A 19,793-nucleotide genomic window follows, 5' to 3' on the forward strand; every position below is an offset into this window, starting at 1 on the left:
TTACAATATTTTAATTGTAGCAATTTATGAGTGCACTGAATCGAGCAAACTACAGTAAATTGCAAAGTGCTAGTTTTTTATTCATTTTGGTAATAAACTAGGACACCAAGCATGTTTATTATTGTTGTCGATTTCTTTGTAAATCCTGCAGACATCAGCAAAGTCCTTGGGAGCCTGCTGGGTGAGAGCCTTGCAGTTTAGCTTTGGTTGTCACGGTGGGTTAGTTGTCACTGTGTATGGTGACAGTTTGTTGGAGTAGATTCTGTCTAGATTGCATGATAATAACTATGAAACTGCAACAAAGTACACATCTTTAACACCAGGGTGTTGGAGTGACTTACAAGTAGGGTACACCTGGACTATTGTTTTTTCCCTCTAAATGCTAACAGTATAGGGAAGCAGTATATCATTTTAAAAATCCTATACGAGTTGTCCAGCCTTTTGAGAGCAAGAAATCACAAACTGAATAAAATGTAAGCATTTCAGACCCTTTGAAGGTAACCTTTTTTTTCATATAGATTTAGTTTACTAAATAATAGCAAAGAAATGCATGAACATGTTTTTTTTTTTCTTCTCCCCCCCCAAACTAGACACTGCCAGTATTTCTTTGCTTAACACATTAGTTTAGTTGCACCGTCTACAAAACACAACTTTTCAAATCAACAGCCTTAAATGGGATATTTCACCTCTCAAATCAAGAGAGCCGTATTGCAGGGCTCAGTGAGCCGTGTCTGGCTAAGAGACTTCCGCTTGACAGCTCTGCTATACAGTGTAAAAAAAGAACAAGCACAGTCATAATCTACCTTTCATAGGTAGATGTAACTGTTTAAAAATAGATGTATGACTTCAGGTTATTAATTACTAGTGGAAGACTGCAATATGATAGTCAAGACTAGCAGCCTTTTTTTTATGTTTTACAAAACAATGCTGCTTGGGGGGGGGGGGGGGGGGAACATCTATAGTTTAATACATTGAGCTGATCCGTAGACTTACAACCTTTTAACTTTAATTTTGTGAGAAATGTAACTCTCCGTCCTAATGAACCTACAGATGAATAGGATATCTTGTATAACATATGTAATCCTGTGTTGGAATTTTGAAGATGTAGAAGTTTTGAAAAAATATTGTGGTTGTGAGAATATTTGTAAATTTATTTTATTGTGAGTTTAAAAAAAATAAATAAATGTGGTAAAATGTTGTAAAAATGCTTTAATACTTGACATTAGTTATTTTTACATTTTCATTCATTTTTAGGTACTGGTCACACTTAACAAGGGAATCTTTATACTGTATACCCTGAATGCCTTAAATTGTGTCTCGTCATTTTACAAGATGCATTCGGCTAAAGTCTATTGATGCATATTAATCTGTTTTTCCAATACATTTCTACTTTTAAATGCTGTCGCAAATACATTGGAGTAACTTGTGTGATCTCCCCCTATGATTTGTATTTGTTGTAAGAAGAACGGTTGAAATGTTTTTTTCTGTTTTATTTTTTTCATTTTGGCAGTACAGGTTTTTAAATGGTTTTGAATCGTTTCAGTCTGTAAATGAATTTTAAATCAGCGCATTAGTATTGAACTGATGCTGCAAGGCATTCAACTGTCACAGTGTTTTGATTGCTGAGGTCTGTAGCTCTGAACAGTTTGCCAGTATGCTGTAGAGGGCAGTATAAATATCTCTTTAAAATGTATTTTCAGCACAATCACTAGACCTGTGGAAATGTCATAACAATGCGCCTCAGTGTTCTACCACTGATTTTAGTTTTGTGATGAAGACCAGCTTTAAATCTCATCCTAAATGGCAGTTCCAGCATATTTTTAGATTTTAAGCTGACAATAGTTTATTGTGTTGCCTTGTATTAAATTATTTTATTTATAGAGCAAAGCAGTCGCATGCAAATTGAACAATCCGAAACAGTACAACTAATTTTAGTAATTAAATTAAAATGGGCACGTTCTAGAGCTTTTAAGTCATGTTTTTTTTTTGTATTTTCCTAATTTTGCTATTTATTTATTTATTTATTTATTTATTTAATTTTTTTTTTCTCTTCAGAATTTGAAGCTCTGTTTCAGTGCTCAATACGGTATTGGAGGACGGTACTGGAGCACTCAGAATTGAATGCAGTCAAGGTTAGTTAATGTGTAGGCAGCAGAAGGAAAGAGATCCTTTTCTCTTATCTGCTGTATTAGCCACAGATGCTTTTCTCCTAACCCTCTTCTCTGTCACAGCTCCCTCTCATGTAGATGTGATTCTATTATGTAAACCCCTGTCTCCCAAGTCTGAGACTTGCAGGATTCTTTTCATATAGTATTTAACACCCTTAAATGTTTACAGTAGTTTGTGTTGGGGTTTCTGTTTTTATTACAATCTTCTTTCATAAAGTCCAAACACTTTTTAAACTGTTCTTAACCTCTTTCTTATCCATTTATAAAGAAAATGAAGGTGCTTTGTTGAATCTGTCATGGTTATTGTAGTTTTAGCAATATTCCCATGAATCCATATTAAACATGCACTTGCTAAGGCTAAGCAGTGATACTAGTTTTGAAATTGATGTTGCTAACCGTTTTAGTTTGCCAGTATGAGTGAGAGCAGGTGAAGGGAAGTCCCCTATTGCTGCTTTAGGGATGAATTACCAGTTGAAACTTAGGAACGCCCTTCAGAGAGTCCCTACATATCTGCTTTTCTTTCTAAATATTGTACATGGTGGTTCTCATTAGGTGGTAATCCTGTTAGCAAATCTTGAGCAGATTTTCCACCCTGCTGTTTCCTGTATAAATTGAGCAGCCAGGATTAGACAGTAGAACAAGCTTTACTAAGAGGTATTATGAGAACAGGCTGCAAACCTTTTGACTAAATCGTGATACTTGAAGGTTATGAAGAAATTACTAGAGAAGTGTGTCGGAACATCCTTCTGATTTGGCTAATTGATTGCAAGTTTGGTCTAGACTATAAAGCACTGTATGATTGCAAACGTGCTTCATTAAAAAATACTGAAGGCTTTGTGTCTGATTGTTAGCAGTACTGTTAAGTGTGCTATTTGCTGTTTTACCAGATTCTTTATAAAAAACTTTAGTGTTTTTTTATAATTAAGATTGTCGCTTGTTGTTTTTGTATGCTATACTTAAAATCAATTATCTAAAAAAAAAAATCCAAGATGGCCCTAATTGTCAAATACAATTTTGAAACAAACCAACAAATAAAAAATGGGGGGGGGGCTGTTTTTGTTTACTTCCCCCCTCTTAATGGAGAAACATTACCTTCACTCAATATTGATGGTTGCTTTGATTTCACAAGTGGACTATACATGTGCAATGTAATAAAGGAAAAAGCAATGCTTTTTGTTCTGATTTCGATCTCATGGCATGGTCAGGACAGACCTGTCAGTTTCCTTCTGCCTGTGGTGGTTCGATCATCAAAGAAAAAACTATTTTGAGAGAGCAAGTGTAACAGGAATTGAGCAGCTGGTGTTGGCGATCCAATGTTACCATTTCAAATATAAACATCTGTGTGCATGCTGCATTGTTGTGTTTTTAAGTTAGAGTGAAGTTAGAGTGACATTAAAACATTAATGTATTTTGAGAACAAACTGAACTGAGAGGTAAAGTACTGTAGTTTAAATAACTAAAACGGTGTGAGATCCTGCTGTCAACCGATTTAATTCACCTTTTTGAAGGGTATGGATATTTTATGGCTTGGGTATACTGAAGAATATAGTTCAGATATTATATACACCATCCTTTGAGATCGTGTCTAGAGTTCGTAATTCATTTAATTGGCCATTGTCTAACATTTGTACAGTTCCAGTGCACCAGCTGCTTATATTATACAAGCAGGTGGAGGATGTGCAAGGTCCCTTTTTTAAAATGCCGTTTCGAAGCTATATATCACCATACTTTTTAAATCAGTTCTACTTGTGTTTGGGTTTGGTTTAAAGTGTGCAATTCAAAATAAATAAACAAAAGCATTGCCTGTCAGAAACTGAACTGTGTAGAGGAATTAGTTCTTTGAAGCATTCATATTTGAAATGATCCAAACCCCACTGAAATAAACTGAGCACAGTGAGTGGGCCCTTAAATGTGCAGCTTTGTTGCTCTTGCTGTTTCATATCAGTCACCAGCTACTTAGAGGAAACTTGAAGACTGGGCTTTTCAGTGTTTCCAGCAAATGAGGACAGGCTGGGACAAACAGCAGCAGATTCTCTCAGTTGAAATGAGGCATTGTTTACCCAAGCAAGTTAGCCACAAAAATACAGGTACCAAAACATGTACTCCCTGCCATTTAGACTGTCATTGCGCTATGTAATGTTTTCCTTTTTAACAGGAATGTACATGCAGATATCTAGAACAATACTTGCACTGTGTGCTGTGTCTACGTTACTTAATAAACAGTTGCTGTGGCGGTTGAGATGAAAACATAAGAAGGATAGTACAGTTAAAGCAGATGTTGGTCTTTTGAGAAGACACACGGTTATGACTACATGCTCTAACCACCGTGCATAACTATGTTTTCAATCAAAGCTAGAAATGCAGACTATTATTATAGTTTAGCTGTCTGTCTCCCTGTAGCGTTCCCCTGTCAATACAATATACTTAGTCAGAATCCCTGCTGTCAGCACTTTCCCATTGCTTAACAGAATCCTCCATCACTGGTGTCTTCTACACATGTCAATATCTCCCACAATCTAAGTGCAGCTGCAAGTTTGAAATGTTACCTGCAAGCTGTGCTTGTTTTCCCCTGACGTTTCACATGTACAGTAATAGACAAAAGGCCTTTCCTTGCCAAATGTTGATGTGAGAGTTGTTTTGTAGCGTTAATGTTAAATCATTCAGCCTGCCTTTACTCTTACGTTAGCTGCGTGAAGGATTTCTTTACATTTTTTATAATATTCATGAATCACGGCTGAAGACTGCCAAATATGAAACAGCCAAATGAATCAAGTTTAGCGTTCTCTGCTCAGCCTCCGGTTTTTGGCAAGCTACAATCTATTGGACATTAAACTGTAGAGACTCTGGATGTCAGCATATGCAAACACAGGCTTGTAGGATCTTGTGTGACGAAAACTAGTGTGTATGCTACTAACAGACAAATTGAATAATCATGTGCATGGTTTAATTCCACAATGAGCAGCACTGAACTTGGGAGCCTATCGAAACAAACCTGCACTGTGAAAAACACTGTCTGTCACCAGTTACATAATGCCAGTACAACCCTGGAAACAGAGGATGGAATTCCCTGCATTTCAGGCACAAGCTCCAAAGTGCTTCTGGCAGCATGAGGGTGTGTAGTGCAAAAAAGGATACGTTTATTACACACCTCCGTTCCCAAGGATCTTATTTAGCCCAAGCACAAACAGATATGTCATTATAATATAGTTTTCCACAGTTGGCGTTCTTTTCTCATAACATTCCCTGGATTTAATTACCCAAGCAGAAGGCGGTCCTCCATGTCAGGGTTGAATATGCTGACAAAGTGTGGGAGAGACTGCACCAAACTGTGAAGTGATCTGTAGACAAAGGTTCATTCACCTGTAGATGGTTACAAATGGCACAGAAAACAAAATAAATCATAATATTTAAACAAAGAAGAATTCCTAATTTTTAGATATGCTGTAGCCATTTTTATACAAGTCTCCAAGTGCAACAATATAGGCTATAATTTGTACTGATGGGAATCCTGTTTTAAATGACTTTATTGAAGCATATTTAAACAGCTGTTTACACTATAGATTTAAGCTTTTTGTGGAGCCAGATGAAATACAAATGGGCTCTTTTATTGTAACGCTCACAGTAGTCAATCTTGGATGTTTTTATTTGTATTAAGCAGTGTGCTGTAATTCTTTTTTTTCTGTGCTGTTGACACTTGTCTGCGGAAAGCACAAGGAATGGATTTTATTTTAGAAGACGAGCTGCCAAGTTATATTTTGAGTTCTGCTAATGGATTATTAATGAAGTCGGTAAAGTGCAAGTGAATATTGTTATTGACAAAACATTTTCCATTAAAATTCAACAGCTTTATGAATGAAGAGTTTGATTTGAATACCGGTGCAAAAGAAGAACCAAAATGACACGTTCATTAAATCCATCATTTTAAGCTCTTAATGTTAGTTTTTTTATTTTATTTTTATTGACATACCGAGAAGATTACAAGCAGGGATAATGTATTCATTAACCTCTGTAGTAAAATACTCTATTAACAAACTGAAAATACAGTAGTATTTCTTGTCCAGTAGATGGCGTGAATGTGGGGTTAAAATCCACAGAAAGTGTGTGCCATGTAATGGAAACTTTCATTTAGGAGGGTAAAATACAAACGATATACAATATGTTGAGTCCATTTAACATTGTTTCTTTGGCTGTGTTTGTATTTTTTCTTTCATGAGTTTTATTTATTTATTTATTTATTTTTTTAAAGTAAATGTAGATGTTTTTATGAAGATTTTTTTTTTGCAGAAAACAAATATAGGAAGTACTAAAGTAGAAAAAGACGGTGTCGGGTATACCGCTGAAAGAGATCCAAAGAACACAGAGTTCTGTGTGAAGTATCACCTGAGCAATTTTGTTTGTTTGAGAATAGTAAAGAGAGCAAGCACACACAATTAAGGGAAGTACGAAGCCCATTCAGGTTTCTCCTGAAATTTTTAAAAGCAGCCTTTTATCCTAGAGGGTAGAAATCTACAACCTCTTTAAGTGTTTTAGTATAACTCGTGTGTATTGCACTGCAGTTTAGTGGAAGGGTATATACTGTCTCCTACCAGAGATCTGTATGACCCATGTATTCTGTGTAAAAGGTTTACTTATGTTATTGCTGCATGTAATCTTAACAAACATTATTTTTAATGATATACAAACAAATACAAGGAAAAAGGCATGTTAAATAAATAAAGGGCTGATTCAGCTTTGCTTTAGCTCTCTGATCCTCCAAGTAATGAAAAATTCCTGAAATTCCTGAGAAGAGGGAGTCCTGCTACATCTATAATCCTAATTCTTGAGTGTCGTTTCTGATGTAGACAGTACCTCATAAAATATATTCAACCTCATTGTGAGTTTTAAAAGGGGGTCTGCTGGTCCTAGCCTTGCATAAGAATATCTGCTATATTTGGGAGTGATTGTATAAGGAAACATGTGGCAAGCATTTCCTATAGTGTAATATATGAGCCAATGCTTCCTACAAACATTGAAACCTACAGTTTATTATTACTGAAGTCAACAGTGTGTACTTTACAGTATCCTGCCTTGACATGTTTACTTTTTTTCTGAAAGAGTTTAGCTTGTGTATCCTTCATACCGTAACCTTTGTTAAAGTTCAGCACTTGGGTTAAACTGCAGTTACAGCATGTTTCTGCAAATAGTTTTGGTTGATTTTCTTGACCTCTTCCCTCCCCTCCCCTTAGCTGCCATAAAATTATGTAATGCTAATTAAGTGATGGTGAAAACAAAGAATCAGTCTGCCTTGTGTGCCAAAACAAAACAAAAAACTCTGCCAGACACTAAATGTCCTGAAATGAGTTAGTATAAGCAGGAGTTACTCCTTTCTGTCTCTCTCTCCCTCTCAAAAGAAAAAAGAATTGTGTTTGTTACTGATGGCAGGCAACAGAGTGTGAATGTGACCTCAAGGGAAGGAACAGAAGTAATAAAACAGGTCGACACTGAGATCATCCTTGAAAATCTTGGCAATTTGTGTTTCTGTTGTTTTCATGTAAGCCCTTAAAAAAAGCTTTTGGCGGCCCGTGTAGTTATACTGTTTTTTTTTCGAAGCATTTGAAGGAGGTGGAAAAAAAAAAAAAAAAAGAATCTCTTGTACATTCCATTAAATGACACAGTAGTTGCTAAGTAGCAGGAACTCCAATGAGGGCAAACAATAGACTCGGGCTGTTAATCTTTTCTCTAATTTGCAAACATTATCTTATTAGGTAAAATCTCCATTGGCCTGGTTTGTGTTGCATTCCTTGCTGTGAAGTTTCCAGCTGGTGGTTTTAAACTGCATCCTCTTAAAAAATAAATAAATAAATAAATAAAAAACCTGCTTCTGTGCAACTTGTCTTTGCGTCCCTACAGAATTTATTAAATGAAGTTACTAGCTACCCAAGTACTTAAGGGGCCACATTTTGAACGCCTTGCCAAGTCTGTGAGATCCTGGACTTGTGCATCCATGCGAGTCCCTTTTTGTTGTTTTACCCACAGCTCTTCACTGCCTGACTTACTTGTCTTGCTGGCTATTTTCTTTCCTTTCAAACTCTGTTTGTATAGATTACTCGGGCAAGGCTTTTCAGATGTGTGCAGCTCTTTATCCATTATCTTTGTTTTTCATGAGGGTAATTGAGTAAGAAGGGCAGGCATTAGTGAGTTCTACCCGAGGGATCTTGGTTTTAATCCATGAGCTTATTTTAATTTGGTTATATTTAATAAATGTAACAAAAAAGTGCACTCTCTCCTCTCCATGTTTAGCTGTAGTACAGAGAATTATGAGTCTACTTTCTCATACTGTATGTCTCTATTGCTAATCCTACAAGCACATGCCCATTTGTTGGAGGTCATTATTTTGTACATTTCCTTTTCCATTTCTGCATATAAAAATAAATTGATATCAGTGTTTAATTGATTTTACCCCCCTTTGCAATGCTAAATGTGTGTAATAGTGAGTGTAGATCCTCTGTTCCCTGGCTACATGCTTAGGCCTGTAGAATGTAGAGTGTTTTGCTTGTAACTGCACCCGTTGTCTCCTTTCATTATCTGTTAATGGTGCTCAACATGACAGGGTTGTGTGATAAATAGAGGTTTGGTAAAACCTCGAGGTGGAGTTTTACTGCTCGTTGGAACTGGACTCTGGAAGTGTGTTGCAATACAAGAAGAGGTGCAGTAGGTAACCTTCAACCTGATTGAACAGAGGAATGAAAAGGCAAATGCATTTAACAGTTTGATTTGGCCTTTTAGGCTGTTGTAAAATGTAGATTTGCCCTAAGATTATTCTTTTTAATTAAAGATTATCTTCATCTGTAGGCCAACTAGCTTTATTGAATTATAATTCAGCCGTTTGTTGGTAGCTTTGAATAGGTTTTCTTTTATGAACTGCTGAAAACATTTGTACAGTAGATCTCTGTAAACAGGCACACACTGTAAATAACCCATTCATTTACATCTGTCCACTTTTCCACAACGCCCATCGATCGCCTTTACAGTGCCCATCAATAAAGAAATATAGGCTGTGCATTTTTTGTTTTAAAATTAAATATTGATGCCTTTTCTCAGATCTGGAAACAAATCAGACCTTGCCCGAGGATTTGAAATGCAATGACATTGTTTTGAATTAAATTACATGTTTACTTCTGTTGCAATCTATTGCTTTCATGGTAGGACATTCTTCAACTTGTCTGTGGCCGTTTACTCTGATTGCAATTTTACATTGGAGAGTGATTCAGACCATGTGAAAATCTAGGATCGAACACATTTATATACCAAGAACTGTATTCCTCCCTCTCTCTCTCTCTCTCTTCCCCCCCCCTCTCTCTCTCTTTGAAAGTGATATGTATTCCTATCATGAAATGGCATACTGTGTTAATATTCTGAATATGCTTGTCGGCGCATATCCCAGGAAATATTTATTCTGGATATTAAATATTGTGAATACCGCAGTGTTTGGCTCACCCTCTGCATTTGTGCAATTGGACCAAACTGATTCTGAATAGTGATAAGACACCTGCCTGCTCTGTGGTTGTGGTTGAATTGAGGATGTCAGTCCTTACAGGTACAACTGTATCTGAATGCTACTTGGTTGGGGATCATATTTTTAAGTGATGTGATCTCTAGAGACATCTCCTTATTGTAAGGCTGATGTGCAGCATGTTTTGTAGCACAACAAAAGCCAGCACAACACCAAATTCAATTTGTATTGATTTTGTGCCAGCCGTTGAGAGTGACGAGGATTTTAATGTTGATCAACAAGCTTAACAGAAAGGATTATAATTATCTGTGTTTGTTTAGGAACGGCTATTTGTTTATTTATTTATACCCCACTGGTGTGTTCCTGTGTAAATCAAGTCGAATATTTATTTAGTTTTCTTTCTCTCACGTGTAAAGCATTTTTATTGGAAAAAGTCGACTCCTACAGTGAACTATTCAGTCAAATTAGGGTTATTTGTTGGCTGCAGTGTTTTTTTAATTAATTTTATTTATATGCATGTTGATCAGTATCTGTGGGGATGTTCAGACATCTATTGTCTTTCAGAAAACAACTTTATCTGTACATGATGTGTGTACCAGTTGAGTATTTTGCTGATCTCTATTTTTTTTTTTTTTTTTTTAATATCATTTCCCAAGGTGACTAAGGAGGTTAAAGCTAATTTTGCTTTGAGTAAATTACTGGACCAGAAGCTCTTTAAAACCGACAGATGCATTCAATAACTGCTGTTGTGTCTAGTGGAAAAGTAGCTATATGTAACTTACACTCCTTATTTATTCTGCTTTTGTTTGTATTATAGCAGTAGTTAATAACAGCTTACAGGCTGTGAATAATTGGCTCATATGGAATATAAAAATAAAAACCATTTGAAATACGTATCTTTGATCTTAAAGCTTAGAACAGTCAGCCTTTCGCATCAGTTGTTGCGTAATCCATCAGGCTTTTTAAATGAGTTGCTGCTGTTTTTTTTGTTTGTTTTTTTTATAAACTGTTGTGACGTCTTTGTAATGGAAAGCGAGTAATGAATGTAGTACTTACCCATGCTAATGAAATGCCGGCCTACAGAGTGTGGTACAAATGCATGTTAAATCTGTTATTTACAGGTCTGGATTTTGTTGTCTTTGAAATTGCTTTGATAGGAAAAAACATTTAAAATGGCAGAACACTAAATGATTTTCAGCTCCCGTCGGTTCATAGGTTTCGTTTTTTTAGTTTGGAACACGGCTACATCTATAGCGTGGCTGTTTTGGTTTATTAAATTAGCCTAGACAAAAGAGTGTTGTGTGTTTTTATTTTATTTTTTTTAATTCGTCTTTGATCTGCAGTTGTACGTCAGATGGATGCATTAACATTCCTCGCTGCAGCTATGGATCTGAGCTGATCACTCTCGGGATGTTGCTGCCTGTAATATCTTGCTTACCGATGCATTTTGGAGCTGACCGTGCTGTTAAGAGCTGCCATCAATCACGGCTCCTGCTCCCGTGTCCTGACAAGATTAAAATCCAGTCCAGATTTTCCACTGCGCTCCATGCTGTGTTGGGGGGGTTGTTCTCCTTCACTAGTGTCTGGATAAAGAAAGACTAGGTCAGGCATGTGGAAGTGTCTGCTGAACAGCTGAGGAGAGGAGCGGAGCAAAGAGAGTGTGTGTGTGTGTGTGTGTGTGTGCGCGCGCGCGGGCGGGCGCGTGCGTGTGTGTGTGTGTGTGTGGGGAACTGCGAGTCTGTGTGAGTGTGAAAAAGAAGCCCGGTCGGTAAACGGTCAACTCTGATTTTCACGAACAACTGCTTAATACTACTTACTACGACTACTATAACATACAAACGGGAGTGCTCTGCTGTTTTTTTTTTTTTTTTAAGCGTCTTGCCGGTCTGTACGGGAATAAGCAAGCGGGACCGCCGGCTTTTGTTAGCAAGTGCTCTCTCCGGGCAGTGGATGGTAACGGATAAAGTGGCTCTGACATTGTTCAGCCTGCTTGTTGGATTTGGCCCAGACCACGGAGAAGGTCCGGTGGGGTCAGTGTGAAACAGCTGCTTGGGTTGCGGTGAAGTTGTTTGCCGTCACCTCCAGGAATTTAAAGATTAACAGACTGGCGGGTGAGTGCACTGAGAATTAAAAAAAACAAGAGCGAGGGGGAGTAGCATGATTAACACACTCTGATGGAAACTTTAAAATTGATTAATTCAAACTTTACGTGACCTATCGTTAATTTAATTTCACTTTTTGATAAAGACAATATCCTGCTTGAAATGTGGTTGCTAAGGATGTGATTTATTACTGTTTGGCTTTATGAAACAGAACTTGATTATTATGATTTTTTTTTGTAAAGGTTCTCTTGGGTAATCCATCAATCATTGCCTACATAAATGACCCACAGGTCTTTCTGCTAAAATGGGTTTTAACCAGCAGCAAGATATGTGAGGATGTTAATGTAAAATTACAGGATTAGCAATTTTTCTTAGTTTACTTCTTCAAGCAGTGTATACTCCTATAAACAACATTGGAAGTTCCATGTACCTTGCTTTGTATAGAAAGGTATTTTAAAATAATTACGTTTTAAAGCTAGGTAGTAAAAATGGGTCTCAGTCAAATGTGTCAACACTTGTAGCGTTTACACTGAGGTTGTGTTTGTGCTGAGGACAATTTTATTTATATATAGTGAAAACAAGAGTTGTGTAAATGAATGGGAGTCAACATCCCTTTCATGTAAGACATTTGTTATTGGGCCCATATTAGAATGTGTTTACTCAAAACCTTGAACCAGACCAAGTATATATAGAGGGACACCGGCTTGACCAGTTGCAGTTTGTTTGGGGGAAAACAAGTCAACTTTACTTCCTTTTGTTGTACTAACAGCTAAAGCTTCTGTGAGCACATGTGGGTCTGCCCTCTGTGGAGCATTGTGTGATGAGTCAGCCTCCCAGTCATAAGTGATTGTTGTATTAGAAAGAGCAGTGGTGTTAAGAAGGGGGGTGGGGAGTGATGAGATGCTGAGCTTTAAGGTTAGGTGATGAGCTTTTCTGGTTAAAGTGTACTCTTCATTACCACCGACGCAGTCACTGGACTGGAAATGACCACAAGTTCTGCCGTTTCTACATTGTTCTGTCATAATACTGGCCGCATTTAAATCTCCAAGGCATTTAGTTGGCGAATACACAGTGCTGTGGTTTTAATACAGGATCAAACCAGATTTCATATCATACTCATGTTTAGTGAAAGTGGGAGTTATATTGCAAGTGCCTTTTTTGATTCTCTAATGAATTTTAATGTCCAATTTAATACATTACGGCTGGTTTCCAAGACACTTCTTATCACTAGTTCTATCTAATATTATCTTAAACAGTCTTACTTTGCAATAAAATGTGAACCCTGGCTTAATGATTCAGTAATGATTAACACACATGGGTGGGAGGGTGTTTGTAAATTCTAGTGTCGTTTGGCTTGAGGTAATTGGTTTGCAAGTGATCGGTTATAATGTGTTTGTGGCTGGTTGTTTCTTTTAAAGTTAGTTTTGACAGCTCCTGGAAAGTTTTTAGTTTTCCTATTACTTTTTTTTTTGTGTGTTTGTTTGGCAACCCATGCAGGCACAAAGATTAACAAGGCATCCATTTTTCAGTTCGGTCAAAGGTCCCAAGCATCAAGTGGGTGTTATGGACCATGTATTTCTGTTTTAATGTTGTGCATAGCCATGTACCGGGGTGTGCAAAGAGGAGGCCAGAGAAAGTAGTTTAATTGGCTGGTAATATTTTTAATTACCAGCCAGTGTTTTTTGTTTTTGTTTTTTTTGTGTACAAAGTATTGATTGCTTGTGGTATTGTATGATGTGGTGGGATAAACTGCAATAATTCAACTATATAAATCTATTGTGTAACACAGTGCAATTACCAACGCTAGTTTGGGCACCATTTCATAATATTGTGATTCTCTGTTAATGCTGTACAACTTTGCAAATGTCCCACATTAACCTAATCAATGGAAATCGGCGATCAAAGGGAATTTTAAAGCAGGGTTGTTTTTTTTTAGTGTGGGGTACTGGAGCACTTGTACTGTGGCAGCTGGGTGTTTGGCAGGCTATGGCAGCAATGTTATTTAATCTGTCTGCATGACAGAATTGACTTGGGTTACACTAGTTTTTCTTTGACTGTTGAAAGTGATGCATCAGCGGGTAATGTGTGAGGATTACTCATTTAAAATCCAAACTCATGTTTGCTACTGCAGCTGGGTTTGGGCTGAAGGGCTTGTTGTAACAGATTGTGAATTAGAGCAAGGACAGATGTAATTAATGTCATGCTTCTTGCCACTTCCTTTGTTGTTGTTGTTGTTGTTAATGGTAAGAGTCAGTGCAGTGAGAAGTTCTTTACGAAGGCCCTACTTTTGAAGTGTGTGTGTTTTATTATTTTGTTGCTGGTTCAGAGTTAAAATTTATCCATCCTCAGTCATTGAGATTACAAAAAAATCCTTTGTTGTAGAATAAAAACATTTCAGTAACGTTGAAACCTCATCTGTCCATATACAATTTTAAATATTAAAACCAAAGTCTAAATGTTCCCACAATCAACTGAGCTATTTGTTTGTTTAGTAAGGGGACATCTGGACTTGTGCTAATTCAATCATGCATTTTAAATTAAAGGTCCACACAGGCCCTCCTATGTTCTCATTGGTGCATTAACATTAATAGTGCTTTTGTAACAAACCCTTGAAATCAAAAATGCAACATGCATTCGTTTTTATAAGTAAACTGAACAGACGCTTGTCTGTTTTTAAAGTTGCTTCGGGGTAGCTTGAGGGAAATATACATCTAAATTAGAAAATGAACATAATACCAAAATCATCTACATTAGTAGTGCAGGTTAAACAAAGTATCAAACAGTAGATTTATAATAATGTCATTTTAATACCTTTTAGTTAAGAATCAAAAAATGCGTAGCAGTATGTACTGTATGCAAGTTTGTTTTTGTTTGAATCTCTAACTTATTTTGAGACATTTTTGGATATGTAGTGGCTATTCTTTAGCTTCTCCAGAAAGGTACACCAATTTTTTTTTTTTTTTTTTTTTTTCTGTAGATGTATTCTGCCTGCCCCCCCACAGTTAAAACAATAAATAAATAATAATCCACACAATATGCTAGGTTATTTAATCCTTTCAAACAGTGTTTTTAAGGACAGCAATTTATTGAAGCAGGCCTGGTCATTTTAAAATGGTTCAATTTTAACATGATACTCTTTGATTGGAATACAATTCTTTTGCGTATCAATTAGTAATCTGACAAGGTTTGCCGGAGGCAGTGTGAATGATGACCTTTTTAAATAGAAGAATTGGAAGTAGAAAATGTAAATTGCATCTAAGCACTATTTCAAGGCTTTCAAGTACAGGGAAAGATGTCGTTTTTTTTGTTTGTTTTGTTTTGCATAAAAATTAGGCTGTTGGGATTGTAAATAATGGAACTAAGTGTGGGAAAGGTTTGGATTTAAATCGGTTTAAAAAAAAAAAGAGAAGCAATACAGTGAGGGATTTTTGCCATTGTATACATTTAGGTTATTGGTTATATTTATAGGATAATGGCATCTGATCAACGAAAAGATTGATTTGTCATTTAACATACACATTAATGTCTATTGAGTTAATCTTTTCTAAAAATGTTTGCTTTTGAGATTTTTACACAAGTTGAATTATTTGTAACCTGTAAATCATTTTTAGCAAATATGTTTTTTCAGAGGAATGAAACTAATGCAGTGTTAAAAAAATAAAAAGAGAAAAGATTAATCTTCCATGATTCGTTTTTGGTTCAAAGCTGTTTATTTGTCAAGTGAGTCTGGCTCTTGCCTCTGCTAACAATAGCATGGGAAATGATGGCTGTAAATTTTGTGTTGGCACAGCCAAGCAGGAGTCAGCTTTGTTTCTCAAGGGGGAAATGGCTGTTACAGCTTAAAAGGAGTGATTCAGGACTATTTTGAACTTCACAAAATAATTCAGTCTAGTGCCTACCAGTCTTGGAGGATACTTTAAGCGAGGCAGCATTATTGAGTTGTGGAGATCATTTTTTGTGCAATTTTGGCAAATTGACAGGAATTTTGAATTGGAACACTTATTATCCCTTTGGCTAATCTACTATCCTTTTCGGTTAATAAATATTGATTTTAGAAGTGCAGTTTTTCACCCTTCCTACTGTATTAGTGCTCATTAAGGTTCATTTGGGTTCATCTTAAGTTGTGCTACTGTTTTTAATATTTTGCTTTTCTTTGATGCACAGTTTGTGTCCCCCATACTGTTAATAATTGGTGATATTTATACACACTGTTTTTCCAGTTTCTGTGTTAATTAAGCACCATAAATCATTTGTGTGACCTAATCTTGGCTATGCTGCGCTTTCTGAATTTCCATCAAAAAGGCATGTATTTGATGAAAGATGTTACTGGGTTTTGCTCAAGAATTAATGAATGTACTAAACGAGCATTCTTTCTGGAAGGAGGTAAAGCCTTTGTGTTCCTTTAGACCCTACTTGAGGATTATATTAAGTATGTACAGCAGGTGTTTATACTAGAGAGCTGTGACTGATAACTGAGCCAGAAAAGCAAAGAGCTGTAATCTCAAAGCAGTATAAATTCCTATCCCTAAATCTGACAGACTAACAAATCCCCACTGAATTCACTTTTACAAGCAGTCAAAACACACTGTAGGCACTCCATTTCCTATTGAAATCCAAAAAAGAAGCCAAAAATTAGATCTTCTTTCCTGATAATGGCAAGAAAAAAAAACAAAAAAAAAACCTTTTCAGAGTGTGTTGGAAAGGGATTTCTCAGCGCTGGCTTCTGCTGATTAAATGCACACTTGTAGATAATCCTTTTGAATAAACGTGCCTTTGTTGTAAAAATATTTCAGTTTCTAAACACTTATCACCTTGGTGCTAGCCGGCACTGTGAGAGGATAAATATTTAATGATGGAGCAAGAATAGTAATAACAGGGTTGATGGTGAGAAATGGAGCTAGCTACTATTTATACTTCATACTGTTCTATAAAGTAATGGAGTTAATAGACAGCCCAAGGTTATTAGTTCATTGCAGATTAGCTGTTTATTTGTGTTTGTATTAAGTGAATATTAGTGCAGAGGCTACAGTTCTACTTCAGTCATTGCTGTGTTTGCTTACGAAACAAAAAAACTGTTGAGGGAATCATGATTTCCTGTTTGCTAATATATGTATTTGCATATCCAGTGTAATGAGTTTGTCCTACATAGTGTACTGTATGTAGATGTTTGTGTTAGTCATTTTCATCAGTTTTTTAAATGTAACACTTTACATTAGATGAATCACTAAAGCCACATTTGTTGTATATTGCAATGTTCACATACTTCTGATGCTGTACTTCAGCAGGCACATTCATACTTTTTAAATGATGTATTCATTTTTTGGTTGCTTCTTCATACTAGTTTATTCTTTTAACTTGGCAAAAGCTATACTTTTAGTTTCTTAGTGTGTGTTTTAAATACACGCATTTGACAAAGCACAACTCTTAATCTAAACCAAGCAAAACCTGTACATAGCATGTTCAGCTTTGTGAACCATTTTGAATCGAGAGATCACTTTTTTGTTTAGTTCTGTCTGGCGACAAAATGTATCAATTTCATTGATATTTACAACCATTTATTGCAGCATGTATAATGGCAATAACGGGCAGAAAGGCCGGTATACCAATCTAGGTGCTAGGTAAGATGATAATGGAGTCTTTGTTCTCTTGATTGCTTCTGTTTTGCTTTTACAACACTGCAAGTATTTTCTAGTGTTATAGCAGCAGCCTGTTATGTCCGCTAGAAACCATCAAAGCCTTAGGCAGATACGTGTGTTACTGAATGAGCTGTAAAATTGAGCACCCATTTCAGAGCGTAATATGCTTTGTGCAGTGTGTTTTACTGTATTGAGCTATTATTAACATAAGAGAAGTTGAATATTGTGTATACCCAGCTTCACATAGCACCAAAATGTGGCACATATTTAGCAGAGCGCTCACATATTGTAGTGGTAGTGTTGGTGATTGCTGTGAACTTATTTAGTGTACAGTAGCTGTGTACACCGTTTGAGCTGTACTGTACTGCTTCATTAAGTATTTTGTGTGTAAGTCAGATAGTACATACAACACTCCTTTATTTCACTATGTCAATGAAATAAAGCAGGGATTAAATCACCTGGACATGACATGAGGTGCAATGGAGAAGTGGTGCATCCGGTAAAGACGCCCCGCGTGGAATGCAGGATGCGTCCTATAGCCTGGACGTCGCCGGTTCGAGTCCAGGCTATTCCATTGCAGGGTGTCCTCGGCTCACCGCGCACCAGCGACCCCTGTAGTCTGGCCGGGCGCCTGCGGGCTTGCCTGTAAGCTGCCCGAGAGCTGCGTTGTCCTCCGACGCTGTAGCTTTTGGGTGGCTGCATGGTGAGTCTGCAGTGTGAAAAGAAGTGGTCAGCTGAGCCTAGAAATAATTGGATATTCTAAAATTGGGAGAATTCCAAAAACAATTGGCGACTACTACATTAAAAAAAAAAAAAAAAAATCAAGACAAAAAATTTATAGACACGTTACTGTTATCTTTCTTGCATTTCAAGCGACTAAATTGCAATATTTGTAATTAACTTCCAGTAACCCTCTTCTCGTATTTTTGGGTGTTGACATTAAAAAAACCAAAAAAACAGGTGGACGTGCTTTTAAACCTTAGGCTGGTGCTTTTTTATTATTTTTTTTTAGGGATAATTGTTCCTGCTGCTTATATTGTCAGAATGTGTTTTGAATTATAGTATTGGATTACTCAGTGTTAATTTCCACACTCAAGATTGATGTCATTCTCATTGTAAATTGCATTTGTTCATGCAAGTGACTTTGTAACGGTTATTATTGAGATGTGTAGTGTTTGATATAGAATATCTTTTTTTTTTTTTTTTTTTTTATCAAGCTGTGCAGTAGCAACAATACTCCTTGGTAACTTAAACTGTTTCACCTAAATAATGGTCCACCACAGTGGTGCAGACCTTATAGTTGTACTACAAAATGCAAGGAATGAAAATACCGGATTCTTCCTGGGCCGCCCTGTGCCTGCACCTTAATTACTGCAAGTTATAATGAACCAGAAGCTGTGTCTTTCTGGTCTAATTACACTCGGCAGGATTATGTTTGTCCGAGTGCAGCTAAACGGATCCTGCCCTGTATTATTCAAACAAGGATGCACATCCTTGATTTCATTACTGCATTTATGAAATGGCTTTGTGTCAATTGATGTTGGATTCCATGGTTTTGCTATATTTGATCATATTGTTGATTTTACCTAAAAGCTGGTAAACACTTTTCTGCATTGATTTAGTCATAGGTCCAGAAGTGATATACAGTGTCATCATTTCAGATTAGATTCTTGCTTTTTTCTTTATTTTCCAATCAGTATTGAGAGTGTAATGTTTCTACCCCAAGTTCATCAGAACATGCTGTAATATTTTGTGTGTCCCTTTCATTCTGTGATTCCTTAGCCTTTGCATGGTGTTCGGTGTGCTGCATTGCAAAGCAGTTGGGAACCATTTTAAATAGTAGTTTCACCCTCTGCTACTAGGAAAAAATGCTATGAGATTTGTTTCCATAATGTATTCAGAATATTAGGCTGTGATCACAATGGGTCCGCTTTAGAGGGTTTGGTCCGTACTCGGTACGGCTCGGCACGTTTTGTTGTGATGTGTGAACAACAAAGTCCTAAAGAGGTGGTCTTGGTCTGTTTGGCAAATGCACAGTCTGGCTCGCTTGCTAAACATCAATGTGAACAACTGCTGGAGTCTGTCCTTTTCCATATAGAAAACGAACTATACAACCTAACACCACTCGGAAGTTAAACATTTTGCATGTAGTTTGGTTCATATTCTGAGGAAAAAAGTAGGGCAAAAACCTTTTAATTTTTTCTCGGTCGGAAACAGTAAAATTGTTATCGTCCCTGTTTTATGATTTTTTTTTTCTTCTTTTTTTGTATCACTTTTTTACAAACCTGCATCGATGTGCTCAGCATGATAATAGCAGAGTCAATTACTGGGTTGTGTTAGTGCCATTAAAAAATAAAATAAACAATTTTATGGATTTGTGTAATCATTCTGATTG

The 19,793-nt window shown here is 36.6% G+C and overlaps 1 protein-coding gene across 6 annotated transcripts in view; it reads left to right on the forward strand.

Annotated features, from left to right (window-relative positions):
• Window positions 1-19,793, forward strand: part of LOC117432113 (arginine-glutamic acid dipeptide repeats protein-like) — a 131,979-nt gene that overhangs the window by 18,431 nt on the left and 93,755 nt on the right. For 3 of the 6 annotated variants that reach the window (XM_059002398.1, XM_059002403.1, XM_059002400.1), the window contains one exon: window positions 2,056-2,132. The exons of the other annotated variants lie outside the window; for them this stretch is intronic. The gene's annotated coding sequence lies outside the window, so the exon portion shown is untranslated. The remainder of the gene's footprint in view (window positions 1-2,055; window positions 2,133-19,793) is intronic. 6 annotated transcript variants of the gene reach the window in all.

This window comes from Acipenser ruthenus, chromosome 27, assembly GCF_902713425.1.
Source record: "Acipenser ruthenus chromosome 27, fAciRut3.2 maternal haplotype, whole genome shotgun sequence".
Taxonomy (NCBI): domain Eukaryota; kingdom Metazoa; phylum Chordata; class Actinopteri; order Acipenseriformes; family Acipenseridae; genus Acipenser; species Acipenser ruthenus.